At 26.7% G+C, this 27,907-nt stretch overlaps 1 non-coding gene and 1 pseudogene across 1 annotated transcript; one reads left to right on the plus strand and one right to left on the minus strand.

Moving 5' to 3' along the window:
* Positions 1–20,368: 20,368 nt before the first annotated feature.
* On the minus strand, positions 20,369–20,591 carry LOC148554474 (U2 spliceosomal RNA; annotated as a pseudogene).
* A 319-nt stretch (positions 20,592–20,910) lies between these two features.
* LOC148554475 (small nucleolar RNA U3) lies at positions 20,911–21,129 on the plus strand. The gene has a single exon (XR_015886314.1). It is a non-coding gene; the product is annotated as a small nucleolar RNA U3 (small nucleolar RNA).
* Positions 21,130–27,907: the final 6,778 nt, after the last annotated feature.

The raw sequence follows: 27,907 nt of genomic DNA on the forward strand, positions 1-27,907 counted from the left end.
AAATCGGACTCAAGATTTTCTGTCAGTACACAAATCGGACTCAAAATTTTTAGTACCTCCAATCGAACGGTCCGATTTATCTTACACAGTCCTCATACCTTGATAAAACACCGTATACTTTCATAATTTTACTATACACTAACCCTCCCTCCATATTAAAATTAAAAAGTTCGTATTTTATATCAAGTTATTTATATGGTGTTGGGTAAGATAGTGATTAGACATCACGTTATTGGGGAAACGATGGGAATTCCATAGATAGAAAGTGGTTGAATTTCTCATCGATCGATGTGAGAATTTTGTGGAGGGTGTTAAGGTCAAAATTTTCCACCATGAAAGTTTTTTCGTATGTGGTGGGGGAATACTATTGAAGCAATTTCACATGCATTAAATTTAATTTAAACATATTCTAATAACCCCTTTAAGTTATCCTACTATATATGTATACGAATATAATTTCTCTCTTTCACATGAATTAATTAACACCATGATTTTTTATTGTTTCGGTTGGAGATATGTTAGACCTAATAATGGTAACAAACATTCAGGTGCTTGACAATGTGGTTTTGCTTCCACCACATGGATTCTAGGCCATGCATTCCTTAATTTTTGTTGGTCTTGAATAATGTTATATTGCCTTTGATATATATCATATGATGACAAATACTTCCACTTTGACTAATTAATATAATCAGCATATATATGGAAATGTTATTCTCGCTGAGTACTAGTACAACCTACCAACAATTAATACCTTTTTTTTTTTCTTAAAAAATGTAAACTCTAATATTTTAATACAAGATTTGTTATTACCATTCTTGATCTAACAATTTTTCATAATATTACTACAAATTTTGCATCTTTTTTACCAAAAATAGGGAAATTCAAATTTGCGACTTTTTAGATGAGTATATAAGAAGACTATGCTATTTGAATTATAACTCATTGACTACAATTTTTGTATTTAAAGATAAGATTTTTGGATAATTTATACGTATAAAATATTTTTTATTCTAATTCCTTAAATTAATTTTTAAAATTAATATTTATGTGACGTTTTGATACTCAATAACACACACCATGTATAATATCCAATAAATACACATAATGTCTTAATTATCAAAGACTTACATCATAAGATAGGAGTTTTATATCATTATTTTATCTTATCATATATGTTAATCATGCGACTCTGAAATTCAATAACACGTAATGATATCTAAACCTAAAATGAATCATTCAACACTTCATAAATTTACAAAAATTTCTAACTATAATCTATATAGTTAGAAACATCATTAAATTAATGTGAGGCGAGGGGAAAAAAAAAAGAAGAGACAAATTATATATATATATATAATTGTTAATGTTAATTTCTAAGGTAGCGTTTGTTTTGAGGTACTGAGACGGAGATTGAGAGACTGAGACTCAGTATTATGTTTGTTGGTTCAGAGATTGGTACTAAAATTTCTGTCTCTGTCTCCAAAATTTCAATATTTCAGTACCTCAAAAAAGTAGAGACACAGAGGACTAAAATTTTTAAAGATTGAGACTGAAATTTTAATGACATTTTATACCTAAAATATCCTCATTTTAATTAATTAATTCTAATTTTATCCTTTGTGCAAATTAAATTAGAGTTTTATTCTTGTTTCAATTTCTATTTCCCATTTTGTACCAAACAGAATACTGAGATTTATTTCAATCTTTGTCTCTTAGTCTCTGTCTCTCAGTCTCAGTCTTTTCGTCTCTATCTCTCCACCAAACGCTACCTAATAGTCTTCCTTTAAAAACCCTAACTCCTAGAACTACTTTTAATTCGCAATTAACAAATTTGTTGGAAGGTTGGTTATATTGTGCATGAACCTCCCACCTTAATTCATGGAATAAAGAGAAGTAAACTATTTATGTGACTTCATCAATTAAGCGATATATAGCTATTTTATCAACCAAAAGAATAAATGTTTTTAAATGCATGATTTTGCAAATAATCGCAAATATATATAGTAGCAACCAAGAACCAACCATGCATTTATTTAATATTTTGATTCTCTTCCTTTGAACTTAGTTTGTAAAGCAAGCCAAGTAGTCTAAGATCCCTTGAAAGTGACCAAAGGAATAATTAAAACTCAACTCAAGAACTAATTCAAAATCAGCAGAATATTATCTTAATTAAGTAATAATAATCTTCAAACTTGATAATAATAATCTACATATAAAGAATCTAGCTTGAATAATGAAAATGTGTAATAAACAAATTACTTCAATGTTCGATTGGATTCCAATTCTTAAGTAATAGTAATGCGTTACAGCTTTGAAAGAGAGACATTTATATAAAAGTGTGGAAACTGGAAAGGGATGTGGAATAAGAGACCTCTAATTAAAAAAAAAGTTTTAATTTAATTAATGAAGTTATATTGAGAATTCATTTCTATATATAAATGGATTTAAAAAGGTTTATAAAATAAAGGATATACTCAAATTAGTTTTCAACGAATTTCATATCAAATATTTTAATTTTTAATATATTTTTATTATTTTTGAGTTTTGTGAGATAGTGTGGTCTATCTATTACTTATAATAAAATATTTAATATGCATATTAAATAAATAAGTCTTTAACAAATATTATTATAAAATAATTAGATTTTAATAAATACTATTATAAGTTAAATTAATCTTTTTTATAAAAAAAATTAATTTATTTTAAAAACTTTTAAAATAATAAAAATTTATTAAAAATTAAAATATTTAATCTAATTTTTTTTAGAGACTAATATAGATATTTACTTGTTTATAATATTGATGATGCCTTCATAGGTAAAACATGTTCACTTTTCACCATATGGAAGGGCCGAAATGGAATCTTGACACACATCTAATAGTATTACTAAATAATAATTATTAAGAGATTTGACAAGAGAGGCAGCCTCTAAACATAATTATTATGGAGAAAAAGGTGGCTAATTGCTGAGAATATTAAATCATTAAACAAAAGCACTTGAACCTGCTATTATATATGTATACTACTCTCATTATAATCCCTATTTCAAGTAGTAATATAATTATTACGAAAATATTGGGTAACAAAAAAAAATCGGTCAAAAATAATTATAACTTATCTTATTTAGTGTTAAATAAAGTAAGTTATGATTGTTTTGTGATAATTATTATATCTAGAAGTTTTGGAAAGAAATGAATAATAATGTGATAGTCTAGTCATCCATGACCCACCTAGCTCAATTGGGTCTGATGCAAAATACTTTCACATAGCTATAATGATCTTAGGAACTTTTATTTGCAATCAATAAACCCCAATTGGTTTTTGACATTATATAATTGGGTCCCCCTCCAATAATCTTGTTTGCCTATTTGACCATATAATACATTTCTGTCAGAATGCAAAATTGTATTGGTGCCATCATTTCAAACCAAAACTTCCAAGACCTTTACCATTTAATTAGTTTAGATAATATTTCATTACTTGATATGATAAATTTTGAACGATTAATTAGTTTATATAATTTATTTATTTATTTTCCTATTTTCCTTTTCTTTATAATTATGAGAAGAACTTAAAATAATTTAAAAAGGAGATACGAAAGAATATGCCGGCAAATATATTTTAATTTTGAATAAACTATAAAAAAAAATACTCTCAAACTATTAAATTACTTATAAAAGCAATCTATAAATTTGTTAATCACAAAAAAAAATTTAATATTTTAAAATTTGATAAAAATATATAACTATTAAATATAAATGCTCAAAAAATATTTTATAAATCAAATTTTAATATTTTTTGTAAATATAATTAAAAATAAAATATTTGTAATTTTTTAAATTTAGTAATTTATGTAAAATAATTTTTTGCCAACCTTTTTTATATTTTAAAAATAAAAAATTTAAAAATTTCAACTCGATTTTTTCATGTACTTTCTAAATAATTATATTAATATTTTCACAAAATTTTGGAACAAATACACAAACAATTTATTAAACACAAAAAACATTTGCAACTTATAAAAAATTTATGTTCTTTTTTTGTTATTTTGTCTTATTTCAAAAATATTTTTACAGTTAACAAATTTAAAAAAATTTCTAACATTTTAATAATTTCAAAATTTTTTCGACGGTTTACGTTTTACTTCTTTTATTGAACACTTTCATGGAGGAGAATATATAATATTCGGTTACATTTTTTATTTTTTAGTTCATGTGTCCAATAATAATAATAAAAAAGCCAATTATATGTGGAGTTGTTAAAAATTAAAATAATAAGCACTCCATAATTGAGAATTCGTTTGATACCTTTATTTTTAAGATAAGAGCAGCCGGATTTTCGTTTGTTTGTGAAAGTAATTTAATAAGAATTGTATATGTATTTAAGTATAAATATTTTATTAAGAATTATGTATTATGTATAAAATTAAAAATATATATATCTTAAGTTGGCAATATATAATTCGATATGTGATGGAAAATTAATCACTAAATATTTTAAACAAGGATCATCGAGAAAGCTTCATTCGAAATTATTTTAGAGTTAATACTTAATTTCATTTTTAAAATTTGAGATTGGATTTAAATTGATCTGTAAGATTATAATTGACTTAATTTAATTTCTAAAATTTACAATAATAATTATGTTAGTTTTTGAGTTGATTTCTATAAATGGTGTATTAATTTTATATATTAACTTGTTAAGATTTAGACTTTTCGTCTAAATTTTATGTGACTAAGACCTACTAAATTTTTTAAAAGTTTGATTGGCTTCTCAACATCCTCGTGAAGATGATAATAACATGTTTAATTTGAAAATTTTACAGTTTTAGAAACAACAATCAAGCTTTTAGAACTCTAATAAATTTTAATTGCATGGAACTTAGGTGAGAAATTTAAATAATAATAAATTAATGTATCAAATCAAGACGTTGTTAAAGAAAATTAGTTCAAGACTAATATGAATTGCAATTATAAATTTTAAGGTCCAATTTGAGTCTATTAAAATTTTAAGAATCGAATTGAATCCGACTTCAAATTTTAGAGGTAAAATTGAGTATTAAATCAATTATTTTAAGACTTTTAGAAAATAATTACTAGACTTCTTCAATATAGATAAATTCATATATCATTGGTTTAATATATATAATAAAATTCTGTTAGCTGCATACAAAAATAATAAATAATTATTTTATAAATAATAATTTAAAATAATAAATATAATTATAATATATAAAATAATTTCAATAAATTAAAATTAAAATTATTATTTATTATTTATTTTTTATGATATTTCTTAGGAATAAATTACTATTTATATAATTATATCCATGAAAGATACAAATGCTGACAAATGTATCCATATAAGAATAAAACGACAATTGTACTCACGGAAGATAGCTTCCGTGTGCCAAGAATACCCTAACGGATCAATTGTGTAACCAACGTCCGGGTACTCTTGGCACACAGAAATCATCTTCCGTGGTTATAATTGTCGTTTTATTCTTATATGTGTACATTTGTCGGCATTTATATCTTTTATGGGTACAAATGGTAATTTATTCCTAATTTAATGGATTAAGCACTAATTCATTACGAATCGAAATTTTATTTAAGAGTTGATCGATTGACTAATGAATTATTATATAAATAAAACACAATTTAATTTTTTAATACTTATTTAATTAGACTAATAAATTAATTATTATACCAATACAAATTGATTCATTATTTAATATTCTTTTTCCGTTAAAGTATACAATAAAAGTCTATTTTAACCTCCATATAATTCATATCTCTTTCAGCTATAACTAATTTAAATTAGTCTAATAATTAATTTTTTTGTTTAAATAAATATAATAGATTCAAATTTTATCATATATATGTAACAAATTATTAATTAATAACAAATTATTAAATAAAATTTAGATGCATAATAAATTAGTATTTAATCTATCAAATTTAAAACTACCTTATACAAACATATATATCCTTTGAGGCATTGACCTCCACCGATTAGGGCAACCAAGCCATCATCACAACACAACAATGCGACTTGCAAACACTCTCTCTCTCTCTGCATCACATGACCACAGATTTTTGTGGGACCCACATAAATTTCTAGATTGATGTGTGTTGTGTTCTTACTTCCTAAGATTCACCCTTGTTTGACGTTATCATATCATATCATATCATATCGGTTATAAAGCACATCTACACAAATTCATCGCCTCTTTGTTTTCCCACTTTTTCTCAATTACAATCCACACCATCCTCTCAAACCATTGCTTCCTCCACCACAACCACCCTAATCAAATTTTACTATTTTTTATTTTCAAATTTGATCCAAATTATCTACTGAAAAATAAATTATTTATAATTTTGAATATTAATATACAATAACAATAAGAATAAAAAATCTGCTAATTATAAAGTCAATATGGAAAAAACCGCAATAGCATAATATTATCTATTATTTAATTATACAAAGAGAATATGGAAAGAATTTATTATACATTTTTTTTAAATGGCCTTCATTATATATGTAACTTATAAAAAAAATATATTTTAGTTATTTTGAAGACTTAAACCTAAAATTCTGTAGTTGGAATATAAAGCATTTATTATATTAACTAAGTTTATATTTATTATTATACATATGTAATTTATAAAAAAATATAGATTACTAAGCAATTACTATTAGAACTGTAATTCCGGTTGCAGAACCAAAAGTTTAAAACCATGTTGCTTATTAGGACTTGCTCATAAATATAATGGCATTCAGTTTTCAGATCAAAGAAAGTTGCCCAATAAACGGGTCCCAGAAAACCCACATGGATCATTTGGCTTTGACTTTTTTTTTTCTCCATTTATGCCCCCTCAAAAGGAATCCCTAGCAAATCATATGCTTATGGCTCATAATTATAACATACAGCAATTTGTTGTGTTTGTTAGTGATGCATTTGTCATAATTAGCAGATTAATTAAATAAAAAGTCCTCAAACTAAACTTATAAGTATAATAATAATGACTAAGCAAACTTTACATAATATAATAGGATTTGGTAAGTCAATGACTCATTTATTATAAATTTGAATTTTATTTAATAATTTAAAAATATTTGATAAAAAAAAATATTAATTAAAAATTGTTAAAATTTGCTTTATTTAGTATTTATTAATTGTTGCAATAATTAATGAATATTAAATAAGACAAGTTCTGATTTTTTTTTTTCTTAACATTACTGTTAATAATCTGTCGCCGCTGATGATTGAATTGTTATATATATAAGGACAAAGTTTAAAATCTTAACATTTATTTAACGAAACAAGTGAAATGAATAACAGACTTGATCTAAATTGATTACAAAATAACAAATTAATTAGTATTGTTATTATTATGATAAAGGAAAAATTAAAGGTTCAATAATATGCTTAAATACATGTTGATAGTTCGAATTTTATCTTATATATATAACAATTTATTAGATAATAATAATTTTTTGAATAAAATTTTGATCTATAATAGATTAATATTTAATTTATTGAATTAGAGAATACCGTAAAAAAAAAATAGAAGGATTCTATTTCCAAATAAAATCCGTTGCTTTTTACAAGAACAAACGGGTAGAGATTGCAAATTTGGCTTTTGTATCAGAATCTCATTAACTACAGTGAATTACAGTTAGTTAGCAGCAAGGAATGAAGTTCACATGACTAAAGCAACCACATAATTAAAAGATGCCCTTTTTTCTCCCCAGGGGAATGAAGCGTAAAGTCCTTAGTTATTAGCTTTAATTTTCACATTCAATTATGATAAAATTTCACTTGTAATTATCTTTATGTAAAATTATTTATTAAAATTGTATAATTATTTTGATATAAAATTATTTATTAAAATTATTAGATAATAATTTAGTCAAATATATTTAATTATTTAATTATTTTTAATTAATAATTTTATATAAAAATAATCTACAAGTGAATTTTTACCTGTAACTATATATATTTCATATCATTAATATGCTATGCTGTAAGCCTTTATTTTAGAACCAAAAAAAAAAAAGGAAATTATATATGAATCTCAAATCTTTACATTTAAGAAGATAATAAATATAGTTTATATAATTAAAGAAAAAGGTGTAAAGTGATTTATCTTACTGGGAAAGCCACAAATTCACTGGGAAGTTTTAGGCTTTGTTATGGTTGTGTGAAAAAATGGAAGGAAGGAAATGGAGATAATTGAAGTTGAAAGGAAAATGAAGATTGTCCTCTGTTTGGTTAAAAGGAAAACTGAAGAGGAAAAAATTGAACAAAATAAAAATGGGGTGAGACCCACCTAAATAAAAATTTACCCAGTTCCTCACCAAGTGCCCCTAACTTATTTACTTTGCTCATATGCGTGGCTTCGTTACTCATATTATATAACGGAAAATGTTTGAATTAGGGTTTATGGTAAAATTAAAATCGAACCGATCAAAATGTAATTAGTTTGGTTTTGTTTGAATTTGTATTTTTTTGTACATGTATTCGAACCAAATCAAACCGATTAAGAATGGATTGGTTCGGTTCGGATAATTAGGTACCCGATGACTTTGAAATTCATAAAAAAAAAAAAAATTTATCTTAAAAATTCAACAAGTACAATAAACATGTAACATCAATAGAAATAATCCAAACATGTTAAACACCAAATACATTAAAAACTAAACTCATTAAAATCAAAACATATTAATAATGAATAATCATTGTCTAATGGAAAAGTCATATATTTTTTTTATTTTTTTATTTAATTAATATATGATCGGGTTCGCGGGTTGGTTCGGGTTCTGTACTTCCAAAACCGATATCTGAACCAATTACTAACAAAAGTCATCGATTTGGTTCGGGTTGGACCCGATTATCTGTTGGTTTCAGAACCAATTTAATTGATTCGGTTCGAATTCGAACGGGTAATCGGTATCCACTATCCGTGCTCACCCCTAGTTTGAATTAATATAATAGTCAAATTAATCTTTTAAAATCTGTTATTTAAATTTATTTTTAAATGAATTTTATCAATTAAATTAATCTTTTAAAAATTATAAATTAATTATTTTTATTTTCCAGTCAACGATTAATGATATGGGATATTAATTTACACATATTTAATTATATGTTGAACAAATATATTTATAAAAATTTATTAATTTAGTGTCATCAGGTTATGTTAAGATAAGAGTTTATATAATTAAAAAAAAACTAAATGAATAAACTTTAATAAACATATTTTTTTATTATCTAATTAGACATATTAAATATTATATATGTTGTGAGTTAATATTTATATTATGAATTGTGACAAAAATTGTTAATTGAGTGATAAAATGATAAAAATAATTAATTTATGATAAAATAGAATATGCAGAACTTTTTACTGTTACTCATTTTGGCTGCGTTCATTTTAACAGTGGATGGTGGTAACATATATTTTTTTGGATTCAATTTGTGTGGTATCCTCTGTGTGAGTCAGAGCTGACAAGGAAATACAATAAAAGCAGTATCAAATGTTCTTTTTAATAAAGCAAATTTAAACTCTAGTGGGTAATTAATTAGTTTTTTCACTATAATAACCTTTTCATTATGTATACAACCAAGGTTATCTATGTAGACCAATGATAAATATTAATATATAAAACAAGATGTTCAGTCTAGCAGAAATTATAATTAATAATAAAAAGTAATTAAAAAAAGCTTTTATTAGTTATAGTTTTATATTTATCGGTGATCTCAATTTATTGAGTAACTTTATGCTTCTGTCCACGTTTTTTATTTAAACCTTTCATCACACAATCAAAACATACTGGTGAATCTTTCAGAAGTATTAGTTTAGACAAAAAAGATTATAATAAATTAATTTCACACAATATAATGATCTAAATAATAGAAATTTTAGAGACTAACAATTTTTAATAACTTTGACTATTATTTGACTAGTATAAATATTAAATTATTTTTAATAAATAAATTTTATTAATTTATATATATAAATTCTAAAAAAATACAATTAAAAATTATATTAATAAATATAAATTATATATTTATTGTGTATAAATATTTGTGAATATAAGTATAAATTATTATAGATTAAATAAAAATTTAAAATAATAATATTTACTAATTAGATAATATTATTATCTAAAATATTTTAATTAATTTTTATATAATTTACTACTTAAATGGGAGTGGGAGGTAACTATATATAAGATGGAAGAATTTTTAAGTGTATTAATATATTAGTATTTCAGTATTTTTTAATCGTTAATTTTAATTATAAAAAATATATATAATTAAAATTAACGATTAAAAATTATTAAAATATTGATATATTAGTATATTTAAAAACTTTCTTATAGGATGACATAGATAAGGAAATTAAAGAAATTGAATTTAATTTAATGAGAGAAGTAGAAAGAAGAGTGTAACTAAATATTTGAGGTTAAGAAAGATGATGAAGATGATGTATGTATGTTGGTTAATGATTCTGAATGATTTGACAAGTCAATGATGGAATGCATGTGATGCAGAAACTTGAACTGACGTTTCAAGGAAAGGCTACATAGCCTGCCTTATGAATGAATGAATGAATGAATGCTAATGGAATTCATTCACACTCTTTCTTTCTCTCTCTTTAATTTCTATCTATCAGATCACTTTAAATTTGTGTTGTGTTGTGTTGTGGCATTATGTTTCTCAGTCTGTTCTGATCATCTGAAACAATATATATATATATATATATATATATATATATATATATATATATATAGTAGAAACAGTAGTGTATATATGTATGTGCATGCCACAGCATTCATTCACTCACTCTCTAACTTCCCTTCATTGCCACCTGAAAACGCCTACCATCCATGCACATATACATATCTATCCGTACACAATAATTCTCTTAACTAAAACGGTCTTCTTCTTCTTCTAATTCATTTTATATTTCATGCTTATAATAATAACAATCTTAATTCTTATAAAATATTATTTTTTAAAATTGAAAGTTGGTTTTGTACACCTGATTGATCAGTATGAGAGGACACGTGTCGGAAAATGATGAAGGGACTAGTTATGAGTTTTGACTAGTGAGGAGAAAGCATTTAAACACGTTTAGTGGGGGGTCTCTCATGCATGGCACTCACTTCCACGTGCCATCACTCTCTCTTCTTCAATGGACATTCATCACATCACACTCTCTACCCATATAACCTCTTTTCTTACTCAATTTATTTACTTCATTCTTAATCATTTTCAAAAATAAATTTATTTCTCTTTATTATTATTTTTTAAATTTTCTTATATAAAAAAATATTGATATTTTTTGTTAAAAATAAAATAATTTGGTGTAATTATATGTAGATAAATTTTACAAGTAGAAAGTCAACATACACAATGCGTGTTGCATGCATACTGCGTATTGAACACGTGTCAACATTCTAACCAACATATAAAATACGTGTTGACATATTTTTAGTACATCTAAAATACTATACACTTTAAAGATTAATGTTAAACTAAAATATCATTTTTATCTCTATATTAAAAATAATTTCTGTTAAATTAAACCTTATAAAATGAAATATTTGAATCAAAGGCTACACAAGAATATTAATGATCCGATCCACTCTCTCTACACGTCTCTTCTCTCTATCAAATTGAAGTCTCTCTCATTCCTTTTGCCTTTTACTTGCTCTTATACACTGAGATTGTCATTGTGTGGATCCATCTCTTCTCTCTCTCTCTCTCTCTGAGGTTTTGGTCTGTTCAGTGGCCTTTTATAGACCCCACAGTGTTAACTCCAGTTAAGAGTGTGTAGCCAATGGCCACTAGCTAGTACAATCAATTTTCACCCTCTACCTTTTAATTACAAAATGCAAGTACAATCTAATTTTTCAATTCTTAAAATTAAATTTGTTCTTCATAAACACACAATAGTACACATAGTAAAGTATTGCACTTATTATTATTGGAATGTTGTAACTATACCGATATATCGGTATTTTAGTAATTTTTAATCGTTGATTTTAATTATATATATTATATATATTTTTTTATAATTAAAATCAACAGTTAAAAATTACTAAAATATCAATATATCGATATACTTAAAATTTTTTTATAAATGTAAATTCTAAGGTAATTGAATATAATTATAGAGAAAGATGCATATATAACTTTAAAATTTTGGGTTATGTTCAATTTTTTCTCTAAAATTCGTCATCTAATTCATTAATTTATATTTATCTTCTTTAATTTTTGAATTCTGTCAAACTGCTTCCCTCGTTTCTTAAGTTGTTTTTTTCTAGTATTAAATTCCATTCAATTCAATAATCTTGCGTTACTAATCTGTAAATTTTTATACTCAATATAGTCATTTTTGTGACGCGAATATAAGTATATTATAAGCCTTATATCAATCTATTAAAATAAGATTTTTATAATATTTATAAATGTAAGATATTTTTCATTTATTTAACTTATATTTTGGAGTGAATTAGATCTATTCAATTCTTTTAAACCCGCTGATAGAGATGACGAAAAAATGAGCATTTATATTATTTGATGTAGTTTAATTTGTTTAGCATGAATTAGAAATCTAGCAAAGATAATTATTACACACGATGAATACTATTAGAATTGAAATTAAATACACCCAATTCAACCCTAAAAATTAATTTATAAGTTAAACAATATTTCACACTTATAAAAATCATCTAAAGATTTTTTCATATTAAAAAATGATTGTCAGAAACATAAATATTTGTAGGTAAGTGATTCAATAGTATTAAATCAGATAGGATCTAATATTATATTAAAATTAAAATTAAATGTGTCTAGTTAATTCAATTTTAAAAATTAATTCATAAAAAGAGAAATATAATATTATCTATAAGTGAATAATAGAGTAGATTGTAGATATATTCGGATATTATATTAAAATTAAAATTTAATATGCTTAATTTAACTCCAAAAATTAAATAAACTTATGAATTAAAAAATACTTTATATTTAATTATAAATCATTTAAAGACCTCATTTTTGAGGATATAAAACTTATAATAAACACTTAAATTTATATAGCTACAAGGATATACAATTACTTAAGGTAGTTGCTGAAGCACACTCAGATGAGGCTCCAGCTATCCCATCAATGATTCATGACTTTTGTATCTATATGTGTGACTTTAGACAAGTATGAATAAAAATAAAACTGTACAAAGAAAACTATATATATGGTTTCTATATGATGATGTAAATCACTCATTGGAAAGTTATCAGGTATATCTAGGAATATCAGTGTTCCAGTTATTTTAACCGTTAATTTTAATTAATATATATTATATATATTTTTTATAATTCAGATCAACGGTTAAAATAACTGGAACACTGGTATTTTCGGTACACCTATTATCCGCTAGCTCCATTGTTTGTTAGCACTTCTTTTTCTTATTTAATTAATATGTTGAAAGTAGAATGGGGCTAGATGTCTCAAGTCTCCTAATGTGGCCAAGCTAAGTAGGAAAAAAAAAAAAACAATGTGATGAGAGCAACCGCAATCAAACAAACCGACCCAACTTCATCCAAAACTAATCATAGTGTGATTCACTCAATAATATCAACCACTTCTGAAATTAAATTTATTATTTTTTATATATATATATATATAACATTCTAGTCATTATTATTTTTTAAATGCTTTTTAGGTGCAATTTGTGGGAAGAGTTATGATGTATGACTCTCTAGATTTATAATAAGTAAGTGAAAGTATAATTTTAGAAATGAAATTTAACTAATAGTACTGAAATTCTTTGATGATTCAGTATATATATGTTTTTCTTCTCACTAATAATTAATAATATAATTTGGAATAGTCTCCCCATACTCAATTCAGAGGTTGCGAGTTCGAGTCTCCTATCTTTGGTAAAAATTAATAATATAACGAGAAAAAAACATTAAGAAAAGTAACAAATTAAGGAAAAGGAAAATCTCAACGTTGGCCACTGAATAATAATTAAGCAACCAACTTTGCTTGATCTGCCACGTCAGAAGATCTTCTCATACGTAACAAATCATTGAAACTTTGGCTCCTCCCCCATGATCCTATTTTAATCCTTGATTTTGGAAAAGCAAAATATATACTATAGTATTGTTATTAATGCCTCAAAATAGAAGTTTAAGGTCAACTTTATTGTCTTTTAGAGCATTAACACAAGAGTAGACCTTGTCAAATTGGGAAATTAAAGTAGTAGTTGTGACAATGCATGTTCTTTAAACTTTAAACATAGCTTGCCTATGGTTTTGGGGACATCACATCATGTCTTATATATATTCTTTCACTTATATATAGTTAATTAAAGGAGCAAAAGTGATTATATACCCCAAAGATTAAGGAATGTTTATTGGAAAAAACAGTTTTCATGAACTAGGAGACGTGAATTATCTTGCTAACTTAATTGGGTTAGCAAAGTGAAAAAGAGCCAGCCTTTTATCTTTGTCACATTTATTTCCTGTAAAGTTGATTAATCATGTCAAAATACTATTTTTGAAATATTTGGTAGATTATTTATGAATAAGAATATATATGTTACTATTTTTTAATAGTATGTGATTATGAACTTAAAGAAATTATTTTGGTACAATACTTGGAGACACTCAAAATCAACTATTAAACTCAATCCTCTTTAGAATTGTTTGTCACTTCTACAAAAAAATCCAAATATATAAACTAAATAATATTTATAAACATCTTAAGTCCCATAGATTAAGATATTATTCTATAGCCTTTTCAAGGATTAGGCATTATAAACTCATCCATATCATATTCACACATATAATACTTAAGAAAAATTTTTAAGTATATCAATATACCGATTTTTCAATAATTTTTAACCGTTAATCTTAATTATAAAGTACTGGTATACTTGAAAACTTTCCAATACTTAAGGGTTCCATCAACTGCTTAACTTAGTCAAATTTCGAATCCGAAGACACGAGTCCTGCTAGGGAGCCAATGAACTATTTGTACAATATTGAGTTACAAAATGAACATTCTCCATACTATCTAGAATAACCATCTGAGTACTAGGGATAATAAAAAAGCTTAAACTGATTTTTAGGTTCACCAAGGATCAAACTCTTAACCTTTCGAATCTAGAACTCTAATACCATGTCATGATACCACTCATTCCAAAAGCTTCAACTGATGAGAAAAAGTAACACTAATGATTATATCTCTAATACTCCCTAAACCTCCCTCATACTTTCCCTATGTAAAAAAGGTTTGCTTGTTGGGCCTCAAGTTTGGGCTTTGGATCAACCCCTCAACTTTTGCAAAGCACAATGCTTTAGTTGCAAATATCTCAAAGATAAATATTTGACATCACATACATGACCTATTTTTTATGGATATGAATTAAAATGAAATCATGATAAAGATGATCAAAGAGAAAAAGAATTAACATAATTGGCAAGTGGGGAATCTCAAGAATATTGTTTTCAAGTGTGCATGAGACGATTTTTAAAGCATTTCTTTTTCTTTTCTTGATTGGACCCAACCAACCAATTAATCAATCAATAAGCCTTTTACCAAGAAAGTATATCCGATTTTCCACCAGTTTAATGCATGGTTTCATTTGACACATATCTTCTAGTTTTAGATCATATACTATTAATAATGTAACTAAGATGACCTAGTAATAGTATATAGAGAGAACATCAAAATCCAATGGTCATGAAATTAAATCCAGCACACAATTGAATTCATTTCTTAATGATGACTAGTCAAGAATCTGAAGGATACATACACTGATCATGTTCTTTGGTTTATTGCCATAATATACAAAAGATTTAAAAAGAGATGAAGTAAGTTGCATTGTTTCCTAAAATGTAGTGAAAGTTGACAACACAAACCCAGAAAGCATGCATATAGTACTATTGAATCCTTAAAACCCTCCAACACAGGAAAACAGGAATATAAGAGAATGAAGCAGAGGGAAATAAATAACTATGGGGGAGGCAATGACCTGAATCAATGTTCATATTATTTGGACAAAATAATTCAAATTAAATAAAAAAATTGGCCAAAAAGAGGAAGTGTTTTGGGAGACAAGCATGGGGTTGTCTTGTCATATCAACTACCTCTATGTCTCCCTTATTACAATATTGCTGCTCAATATTTGATTTACCTTATTGCCCCTCCAATCTATCTTACAAACAACGGTTAAAAATTCCTTGTTAAGGGACTAGCCTAAGCACATATGACATCAAAGGTAAAGTGTTTCTCTGTGTTGGTATTTGTTTGGTAATAAAGTTGGTTTTTTTTTTTTTCTTCTTTAGTTGATTGCAATTTGAAATCCAATGTTACCTATGAAGTATTCATCATATTCAAATTGTTACTTTGTAGAGGATTTAACATAAATGCTGCCTTACAACTAAAGTAAATTGTAATAGTTTTTACTAAAAGACCATAGATTTTAAGTTTATGTTTATACCTTCATTTCCAAGTTTTTGTCCCTTTGGAAGTGTATCTATTTTTTTTTTTAAGAAATGATGCTAAAGAATAATGTTATGAACTAGGACCAAGAGCCCACTATTGTTGGTCTATGACAAGCCCAAATATCGTGTTTACAATTCATTTTTCTAATTATTATGCCCACTTTGAATAAACAACTTAAATGAGTTCTTTTGGAAAAAGAGCTTAAAGTATAAAGACTTTTATTAATAGCAGCTTATAAATAAGTTATTTTGCATTTGGATTTTTAGTTATAGAAGTATTTATTTTAAAGTCGTAGCGTTTGGATAAATAACTCAAAAAATACAATTTTTTTTCACAAAAAATGGATATTAAAACAACAATGATAACAAATACTTTTTAATATTGAACGTACTATAACCTAATCACTAAGATTACAATTGTTCAGGCAATTAATTCTTTATTTGCTCTCTTATTAGTTCCATTTTTTAGGTAGAAACTGGTTCTTCTACTTCATCTTCACCCATAACGATATTCTTGTACATGGTAAATAGTAATAAAATTTTAATTCACAATAATCTTGATTGTAATACTAAAGAAATTATTGTGTAGTTAGTATTTGCTTTTTTATTGCTATTTTATACCACACACAATATTAAATACAAATTTAATAATAAAAATAGAGTGGTAAAATGATAAAAAAAAAAAAAAAAAACTGGAAGGAATATATGCAATAAGTGGTTCAGATGAAACATTATTTTAAAAGAAAATGCTACTTGTACAACAAAATTTAGCCTTTATTCAACCTTTAAATCTAATATTTTATTATTTTAATTAATCATATTTCCTCTTTTTAAGGAACCCCTTTTATTTTGAATACTTATCACCGTAAAATTTGTAACCACTTGCAATACATTAATTTTTTGCAAACTAAACCATAAAACTCATAACAATTTTTCGTGTACTAATTTAAAAAAAATCAGTGAATTTTCAAAATCAATTAAACTCACTTCAATTATTTTTTTTATTCAAAACATTCAAAACTCATGTAAAAAACACATCTAAAATTAAATAAATAACATAAACACATTCAAATTATGTATTAGCACATCTAAATTATTCTCATTGTAGTTCTAAATTATATATTGAACACAGAAAAAATTAAACTCAAATACACATCCAAAATGATAAGAATGCACTCTAAATATTTTATCAATACATTCAAAACTCATGTAAAAAAACTTATATATGTACATAAGAACATTATGAACAACATAAACACATCCAAAATTAAATATTGACACTTCCAAATTAGGTTAACATTACAACTCCCAAATCAAATATATGAATGCAAAAAAAAATTATAATCACAAATACATTTAAAAAAAAAGACACTTCCAATATTATACATAAATTTTAAAAAATAGAACTTTTTATTAAGCGAAAAAAAGGATAACATGAATGAACTCAACCAATTTTTTTTTAAATTTTGCAAGTAAAAATACAAGAGACGGAAGGAGTGCGACGTGGGAGAAGAGACAGGGGAGGCGCGGGAGAAGGGGGCGGTTGTGCGTGGCGCGAGGGAGGAGACCAGGGACGGAGAAGAGCCCATCGATGGAGGAGGCGCGAGGGTGTGCGCAAGGGAAGTGCGTGTCGCGGGGAAGAGCGCATCGCCGAAGGATTTTACTAGTGATTTAAGATAGTTTAAGATTTATTTTAGAATTTTAAATTCGAAATTTTGAATTCTAACTAATTTGATTTTTGGATGTGTATTTAAATTGTAATATATTAATAATTAAATATATTAAATTTAAAACAAAAATTTAAAATTTAAATTTAAATTTTAAATTTTAGTTTTATTTAGTTTGTATTTTGAATGTGTATTTAATTTTAAAAAAATACTAAATTTATTTATAATTTTTAGATGCGTTTGTTTTATTTTTAGTTGAATTGTGTTTTAAAATGGTGGTAGAGGATCAATATTTTCAGCAGATAAATCATTACGTGAAAATGATAATGGAAGGCCAATATTTCTAGCAGATGAAACCTTGGTGAAAATAGTGATGGGACCAGTATTTCCAGTATTTTTTTATAGAGACAAAAATAAAAGTAGATTTTTTTTGTTTTGAGGTCAATTTTTTTTACGAAAATAAAAGAATAACTTATCGAAGAGAAGTCATATATTTCTACTTCTTCAAAAAACTATGAATTAACTTTTCGAAAAGTTAAAAGTTCTTTTTAAAATAATGCTAAGGGCCCGTTTGGGAAACTTTAGAAGTAACTTTTTTTAACTTTTGACTTATGAAAAGTAGTAGTATTAATGTTTGGTGCAATTTTCAAAACCAAATTGCAACTTTCTAAGAAGCTATTTTGGAGCTTATAGAGAAGTTAAAAAAAATGACTTCTCTCATAATACTTCTACTTTTCATCACATTTCTATAAAATAAGTACTTCTAGAGTTAAAAATCCAAACACAAAATAACTTATTTATAAGTTATTTTTAACAGAGTCATTTATTGTTTAAGTTATTTTATCAAAAGGAGCTTAATTAAGTTGATTATCCAAATTGGACCTAAATACTCGTACTATGACTTTTGAATAAAGTCAGAAAAAGTAGCTTCTAGTTCCCAAACTTCTACTTCCCAAACTTTCTGCTACTTCCCAAACTGCTATTTCCCAAACGGCCTCAAGATTAAAGTTATCCATTGGTATGTCTTTGATTATGTCAGCATAATTAGCTACAACGGATAATACTTAATAGTGGTTGATACTTAATACCTTGTGTAACAAGATAAATGTATTGGAAAGAGCTTCTTGATATTATTAATTAATAAATCTGTATGTATGCTAATATACATCAAAAGTTGTATAATTTGGAACCATTTCCACAAATGCTTGAGGGGTTATAATATGCTTGCTGCCTGAGATTTGGAAACAAGAATATATATATATATATAAGGCTTCAGAAGCACAAAAGTATACATGACATGGGAATCATTGGTTTATTTCATATGAAAAAAAACTATAAACAAAATGTGAAGACCTATCTTGTGTAACTATATACATTCATTATAAATTCACTAGTATCTCAGGGACTCCGTTATGATCTCCTTCCACTTGTGCAAGTTGAGTGTATGGGGTTCACATCTTAATTCATCATGGCTGCCCACATGAAAAAGCATAATGATCATAATCCTGCTATGAAGGGAATTAATAAGATCAAAATAAGGGATTATATATAAAAAATTGTGTATATATTACAGTTCTTTTCAAGTAAGCCACTGAGACCTATGATTAGAGATAAATGTTGCTATGTAAGAAACATCTTACAACTTTATTAGAAAATCCGGAATGGTTACAAGCATTTTACATATAAGTCTTAATGAATGCAGCTAAATAAGTGTATATATACATGAACACAAAATTGTATACTTGGAAAAAAAGATCAGTTCTATATGCTCGTACCGCTTATCCTTGAGTTTTAAGGAACCAAAGACATGGTCGATGAACCACAACCGTGTTATCAAAGTGTGATTAATGGCTCAGATTTCACTCGCTTTCAGTAAAAACTATTACAATTTACTTTAGAGCATTCAATTAATTTGTTTTGATATTTCAGATATATATATTTCACCATTGTAAGCTTTAATTTTAGGTAGAATTTCATAACAGAATTGTTCATACATAAGAGTGAAGATTGATCTTCTACTAAAGAACCTAATGTGAATAATAACAAAGCATCAATGGGTCACACTTTGTATTCTGTCACAACAGAACCCTATAATCCATCAACACCATTTTTTGAATTCTTAAATCCTAATCTAACATCGAAGAATAATTTGAACTGATTTGGGTGGGATGAATGTACCAAACTATGCTATATTGCAAGACAAAGGTGACAACACATGAGAGTCTTAGTAGCAAACTACCACTATGGACTCTCTGGTCTCTCCCTATAAAAATTGATTTAATTCAAATGGACTATTAGCCCATGTATCAGATATTAAACTGATAAGAACAGGAGACAAATAATGATTATGCAGTTCTTATAGGTTGGAACAATGCGGCAATTAAGGTTATTAATAATATGATAAGAGAAATGATTGAGAAAGGTTTTGGACCACCAGTCAAGTTTTCTACAGCAATTTTAACTGGTGTACAATCTTTCTCATGCGCTACTTGATAATGCACCAAAAATACTACATCATTTTATAAAACATTACTATCTCCATCATTTCATTATTGGCATATATATTCAGGGATCTTAAATCAATAAATACAATTCCAGAAAGAGAGAGAGTAACTGATGAGGTTAACAAGGGAAGCGAAGTTTGTCTTACATCGCTTGTTCTTAGCAAGACTCGAGCGTTTATATAATCAAAGAGTGAAATAGAAGGACACGACCTTACTTGAACAGGATCTGTTCTATAGGCTCGTACAACTGTATCCTTGAGTTCTAAGGAGACAGGAACCGAAGTCTGGTTGATGAATCATGACCGTGTGATCAGAGCGTGATTAATGGTCCAGATCGAACCCTCTTGGGAGGTCTCCATCTGTGGCAGTGGAGGATCGTTCTCACCAACTGTGGTGGGGTGGTCACACGGTTGTCTGACAGACCACACAAAATATTTTTTGTTATAACAGCAAATTTGCAAAATGATTTCTTCACTCGAGAAATTTTTTTTTTTTTTAATGATTTTGAAAAAAAAAAAAAAACAGACGTTTATTTTAGAGAAAGAAAAGGGGCTAAAAAGATATTATCCTTGGGACTAAATATTTAGAGGAGGGATTGCACATCTTGATTTACCTGGCAACAGAAAAATAGAAAACCATTGGAATGGTATTGAACTTGCATGGGGTCCACCATGGAAGCTTCGTTGGTGATGAGTCCTCCTGTTGGAACGGTAGTACAAATGAAGCAGATTGCGGTGGCAACTGGCAAGTCGAAACAAAGAAGCAGTTCCAAGTGTTTTTTTGTTTTCCTTTTGATTTTGGACACACAAATGCTTTGGTTTCTCATCAAAAGTATCATAAGTCACAACACTGCACTACTGATCGAGGTGAGGGGGACTTGCCACGTTCAATGGGTAAGAATGGAATTTCAATCCTCTTAATGGACACGTGGCAAGTGGCATGTTTCGCTGGTCCAGTCAGATCATTTCTTTGGGTTTTCGCCATGTCCAAACCCAAGATCAAATCTTTAGTTCAATAATCCTTTTTTAATACTCCAAATAGGTCTTAAGAGCACCTCCAATGGTGAGTTCCTCTTTGACTTTTTTCTAACATATAGGAACTCTAACCATTGGAGGAGAGAAGGAGTAAGTTCCCGCACAAGGATCAAGGTAAAGGAGTCCCTTTAAGCAAGGACTCAAATTAACCAATAATAACTTGTCATTTGGCAAGTTATTATAAAAAAATAATAATATAAAATCTGAAATAATTAAATAATAATTAAATTAGTAATAATTATAATAAAAATTATATTAAATAATTATATTTTTATTTAATTAATAATTTATATTAATTATTTAAATAATAATTAATTAAATAATTAATTAAATTTACTTACACTAAAAAATAAATTTAATTTTTATACTTTATAAAATAATTTTTAGTTGAGTTGGTTATTTTTATTTTTAAATATTTAAAATGCTAATGATATTATTAAAATTAGCAGTTGTAAACACAAAACTATAAATTAGTATAATCTCAAATTATATATTGTGTATTATTATTATATATGAATTTATTTAATATTAATATCTTTTAATAATGAATTATTTTTAAATTTATAAATTTAAATAATATTATTTAAAAAAATTAATTATATTAATTTTAAGTATTTTAATTAATTAATTAAGTGGGACCACAATAGGGACTAAAGTTAGTTCCTCCTAATGGAGAAGAGAGAGATGCTTTGAGTTCCTATTTATTGTTTATAACGCAAAAGCTGATGTGGAGTTACTTTTTATGACAGGTGGGCCATAAACAGGAACTGGGATGAGTTCCCTACTGGAGATGGTCTAAAAATTTGGTAGTCTAACAGATTTATCCATCAGGAAAATTAATTAAGTCTCAAATTTTTAAAATTATTAGATATATGTCATATACGTCTTTAAGTTAGATTGAATCGATTAACATGACATTCTTTATCCTACGTTAAAGTTGTACGTATAACGTGTTAGGTATAGCAACATGTGTCGCGCACACATTAGTCTCTGGACACGTGGCTAAAACGATACCATTTTAAAATAATACCAAACGATGTCGTTTTGAGAGGACAAATACATCCCACCTTTATTTTTTAATTCTCAAAACTTCGACGTTTTAAAGTCAAATAAGTCCCATAAAATTTTTATTATAAGTCAAAAAGGTCCTTAAATTTAAGCGGGTACCTTGTATAAAAAAATTCTTCCTCTCTCTTTCTCTTTATAAAATTACAAGTATCCCAAAATCTCACTTAAATTTTACGAGCTAACCCTTTATAGACAGTATGTTGTAGGTGTAGATTAAGTAAGAGTTGTGAAGTGGTTACGGATAGGTATTTGATAATAACAAAAACAATGTAAGTGTTTAAAATTTTTATTCTGTTGTGATGTTGTTGTATTGTATTGGTTGCTTAGTTAACTCGTGGCAGAATTTTATGTTTTAGTATTTAGATGAGTAAAGACATAATATATGTATTTTACAACGTTAAAAGTTTTGTTAAAGACAACAAAGGAGTATTTGTGTATATTAATAGAGAAAGTAAAAAATTCTCACCCATCCAGTGACTTGATCTATTTCTTTGACCTATAGAATTTTTTTTTGAACTTGGATTACTATGGCCAGTTGACTACAAGGCAATGTATTAGTATGATCCCACTTCTGCTAACTTGAAATCTGGTATTCACCCAATTCATGGAGATAAAGAGATCAAAGTTATGCAAAAGAACAAAATGCTAAATGAAGATACTGACAAATTCTAATTGTTTGATTGTAATTGTACTTGAGATTTGTCATTTCATGTGCTTGGAATTGCATACTTTGACATACTTTGGGTAATTTTATCATAATTTCATTCTAATTCTGGTTCTAGTTGCTTAATTCGAGGGGACCAATTTGACATATATACTATAAATTCAGAGACTTTTTTGACTTATAATAAAAATTTTAGGGAACCTATTTGACTTTAAAACGTCAAAATTTTGAAAATTAGTAAAGAAAGGTGGGACGTATCTGTCCCCTCAAAACGGCGTTGTTTGATGTTGTTCTAAAATGACGTCGTTTTAGCCATGTGTCAAGAGACTAATGTGTCCTGAGCGCGACACGTGTTACTTTACCTGACACGTCACATTTACAACCTCCACGTAGAAGAGAGAGTATTGTGTTAACATGTTCAACCTGACTTGGGGACCTATATGGCATATATATCTTGGAGACCCGGAACCTAATTAATTCTTTTGAGGGATAAATCTGTCGGATCGCAAATATTTAGAGACCTATTTGAAATATTACTCTTTTAAAAAATGTAACAAATGTTAGGATGGGCCGTTAAAATGAGTTAAGTTTATTGGACTAATTTATTTATTTATTTGTTTAAATAAGTAAATTTTATCTTTAATATTAAATTTGTTTAAATTTTAGGTTAAATAGATTGAATTCGATTAACTTAAAAAAATGACAGATCATACATATTAGTACGTGAAATAAACAAGCCGTTTGTTTAGTTTTTTATATATTTTTTAAATAAAAAGATATTTTTAGCCAATATCCTTTTTTATTTGATTCGAATATTTTTTATTTAATATTTTTTATCTAAAAATAATATTATTTAAAAAATAAAATAAAAAATTAAACCTATTTAACCTATTAGATTAGTTATAAACAGTCTAAGTTAAACATTTTTTATCCATAAACGAAAGGAAAAGTATATGGAATCAAAAAGTGATCAGCCAAAAAGTAAACAAAACCGTTTAATTAGAATCACTTTTTGAATAATATGTTTGAAAACTGCTCCTGGGATCACGAAGCACAAACCAAAACCCGATTTTTCATGAAACCCAAACACATTTTGGCTGGTTTTTGGCTGATATGCTTTTGGTTCCCTAGTTGTTCTCTAAACGAAATGGATTTGTTTAATCCACGAATTTAGGTGGGATATGCCTAAACAGACCGAAATAGCCTGATTGATAGTTATAATCGAGAATTTAAATCATGTTTACGTATGTAATAATTTATTGGTCAATAATAAATTAAATTAATTTTTAACTTATTAAATTAAAAAATTTATTCTTAATATATAAAAGAGTAATTCTCCACATACAAGTAATTTTCTATACAAGTCATACAAGTCATTTATAAATACGCCGTTTCACGTTTTTTTGTGTGCCTCTTTTTCTTTTTTTTTTTTCCGTGTTTCCTCTTCTTCTTCTTCTTCTTCTTCTTCTTCCCTCTTTTTTTATTGAAATTTCTTCTCCTCTTTTCGTTTTCTCTTTCTCCTTCATCAAAATTACCAGAAAAAACGAAGAAACATTATTCAAGGTACGTTTCTTGCCTTCTCTTTCTCCTTCTTCTTCTTCTTGCTGCACGTTCTTCTTCCTCTTCCTGTTCTTCTTCTTCATTTACGTGCTTTTCTCTTTGTTTTCTTTCTTCGTTATTCTCGATTTCCATTGTTTTTTGACATCAAACACTGAAATCGTTTTTGAAGAAGAAGAAGCAGCAGAAGATGAGGAGGAAAAAGAGAAAGAGTTCTGAATTATGCATGAGGTGTACTTCAACGAATTTTGGGTGTATTTCTTAAATCCTTTGGGTGTATTTTTGTAATCCTTTGGGTGTATTTCTGTAATCCTTTGGGTGTATTGATTTCAAGAAGAAATATACTGTCTCTCCCTATATTGGGTGTATTTCTGTAATTCTTTGGTTTATTTCTGTAACTGTTTGGGTGTATTTCTGTAATCCTTTGAATGTATTTCTGTAATTGTTTGGGTGTATTTTTGTAATCGTTCGGGTGTATTTCTGAAGTTCCATCATCTTCAAAACAATTTCAAAGCTTGATTTCAGAAACCATGAAAATCGAAAAAAACAGAAGGAGATCGAAGGCAAAGAGAGAACGCTTTTCCATACAAATCATACAAGTCATTTATATTCACGTCGTTTTCACGCTTCTTCTTCTTCCTTCCTCCTCCTCCTCCTTCTTCTTCTTCGTAAAAAAGAAAACGAAGATGAAACACGCAAAGATGGTTCAGTAACATGCGTGTTAGGCCCAACTTGTAAGACTTGTAAACAAAAATGACTTGTATGTGTAGCACTCTTCTATATAAAAATAGATATATAAGTTTATTCACATTATTTTTAAGACATATTTTTTTCCTACTAATACCATGTCAGTAACATCGTTTACTTGACAAAATTTTAGAATCAACCACTCAATTTTTGCCAAATTACCTATTATTTTTAAATCAACAAAAAAAAAATATACAAAAAAAATAAAAAACACCGATAATTAGAAATTAACCTACAAAGACATTGAATACATATTCCTATATTTATTATATCTTACCGTATAAACAATACAATAAGTTTATAACCCCCAATAATTAATTTCTATAAATAACTCATTAAATGTTATAAATATTAAAATTTCATAGTATTTGACCTACTTATATAAGTCTCTTATCACTATTCCTTCAAATAACATCAAATTTAGTACAAAAAATTTATTTTCGAACTACACAACATCTCAAACTTACTCAATGAAACATTATTCTTTAGACAATATTACCAAACAAACAGACAATTGGTTTATCAAAGTTTGCGTGGTTTATCTATGAAAAACATTAACAACCACAAATGAAGAGGAGCCAATTTGTTTAGAAATGATTATATTAGATGAAAAGGAGGCAATTACATTTGTGGCACATGTAATCAAATACCACAATATCTAATAATAAGGTAACTCTATATACTTTTCATAATCTCATCTATTAAATTATTAGTTACTAACCCAATACCTATTTTAGATCAAAGTGCTACTACAATTTCTGTACTATTTGATGGCGAAGAAAAAAAAGTGTTGCGCACAACTGCTTCAAATCTAATGACACTCTAAAAAAATAATGACATTGAAACACCACCCCAATTGAAAAGTTTGTGCAACCTTACACTTATATTTGAATTCAAAATAAATGATTTTAATCTCAAAAAAGATTGTCAACAATACACTGTTACCAAGACATTTGTTCCAACCAAAAATACTGAACCTCAACATCCATTACAACAAATAAAATAGGTAATACTCCAGAAAAAATTCGCTTATTCAAGACATCATTTTTATTTCTAATTTAAATTATTCATTGATTATAGGAACCAACTTCGCCAATACTAATATCATCAGACGAAGATCACATACCCATCAAAAGATTAATTAGAAAGAAAATCATACAAATTTAAGACACATATTTAAAAAAACATACATGCAAAGATGAAATAAATAACACAATAGAAAGTGCATACAACTCAACAATTCATAAAGAACATGTCTTCACAATAACTTACGACAGAAAAAAGAAAATAACAACTCTAACAACAATCAAAGCAAATGTAAAAATTTTTTTTGAAAGAGAGGCAAATATAAAAGTTAAATTACCAAATAAAAATATTACTTTGTACAATTTTAACATCCAAATTTTTTGTACTACAAATTATTTTAAATAAAACACTTTTCAAATTTAATATTAATTTATACATATTTAATTTAAATTCTACAAAATATAGCAATTTCTAATATTTATTATATACTATCATTAATTTTCTGTATCGTGAGCGGGTCTCATTCTAGTATCATGAAAAGCGAAAAAAAAAATTCTTAACTGACTTGTCGCCATAAACGCCCATTGGAAATTCAACTTAAATGAGATAAATGAGGCGATTTAATTAAAAATGTTACGACAATTATGACACCAAAATCTTGATTGAAAACATTAATTGAAATGTTGAATTATGGTTTATCTATTGGACCAAAATCACTCATTTACACGTCATCATATGTCATTATTTTCTTATATCCAATAAGAAGACAATTTGAAGACATAACACAAAAACGGCAGACTCATAACCATGGTTTTTGAGGGTGCAAATGTGCAATGTATCTCATCTAGTTAAGTCAAAACCACTTACCATACTTTTATTAACTGCTAAATTGTACAAATCACGTGTTAATTTTTACCATGTTTGCCATTGATGCATGCACTTGGCACTGATAATCCTACTGAAAAAAAAAAAAAAAGAAATCTTGAATCGCGTTTCTAATATAATTTCAATTAATGAGAGTCATGACTATGTAACAAAGTGGATCCTTTTTTGCTTCTATAAAGAAGAATTGCAGAATGGTAGCCAGGCCCTAAGAAAAGCAAAGA

This window comes from Arachis ipaensis, chromosome B6, assembly GCF_059453495.1.
Source record: "Arachis ipaensis isolate K30076 ecotype BB chromosome B6, ASM5945349v1, whole genome shotgun sequence".
Lineage (NCBI taxonomy): Eukaryota > Viridiplantae > Streptophyta > Magnoliopsida > Fabales > Fabaceae > Arachis > Arachis ipaensis.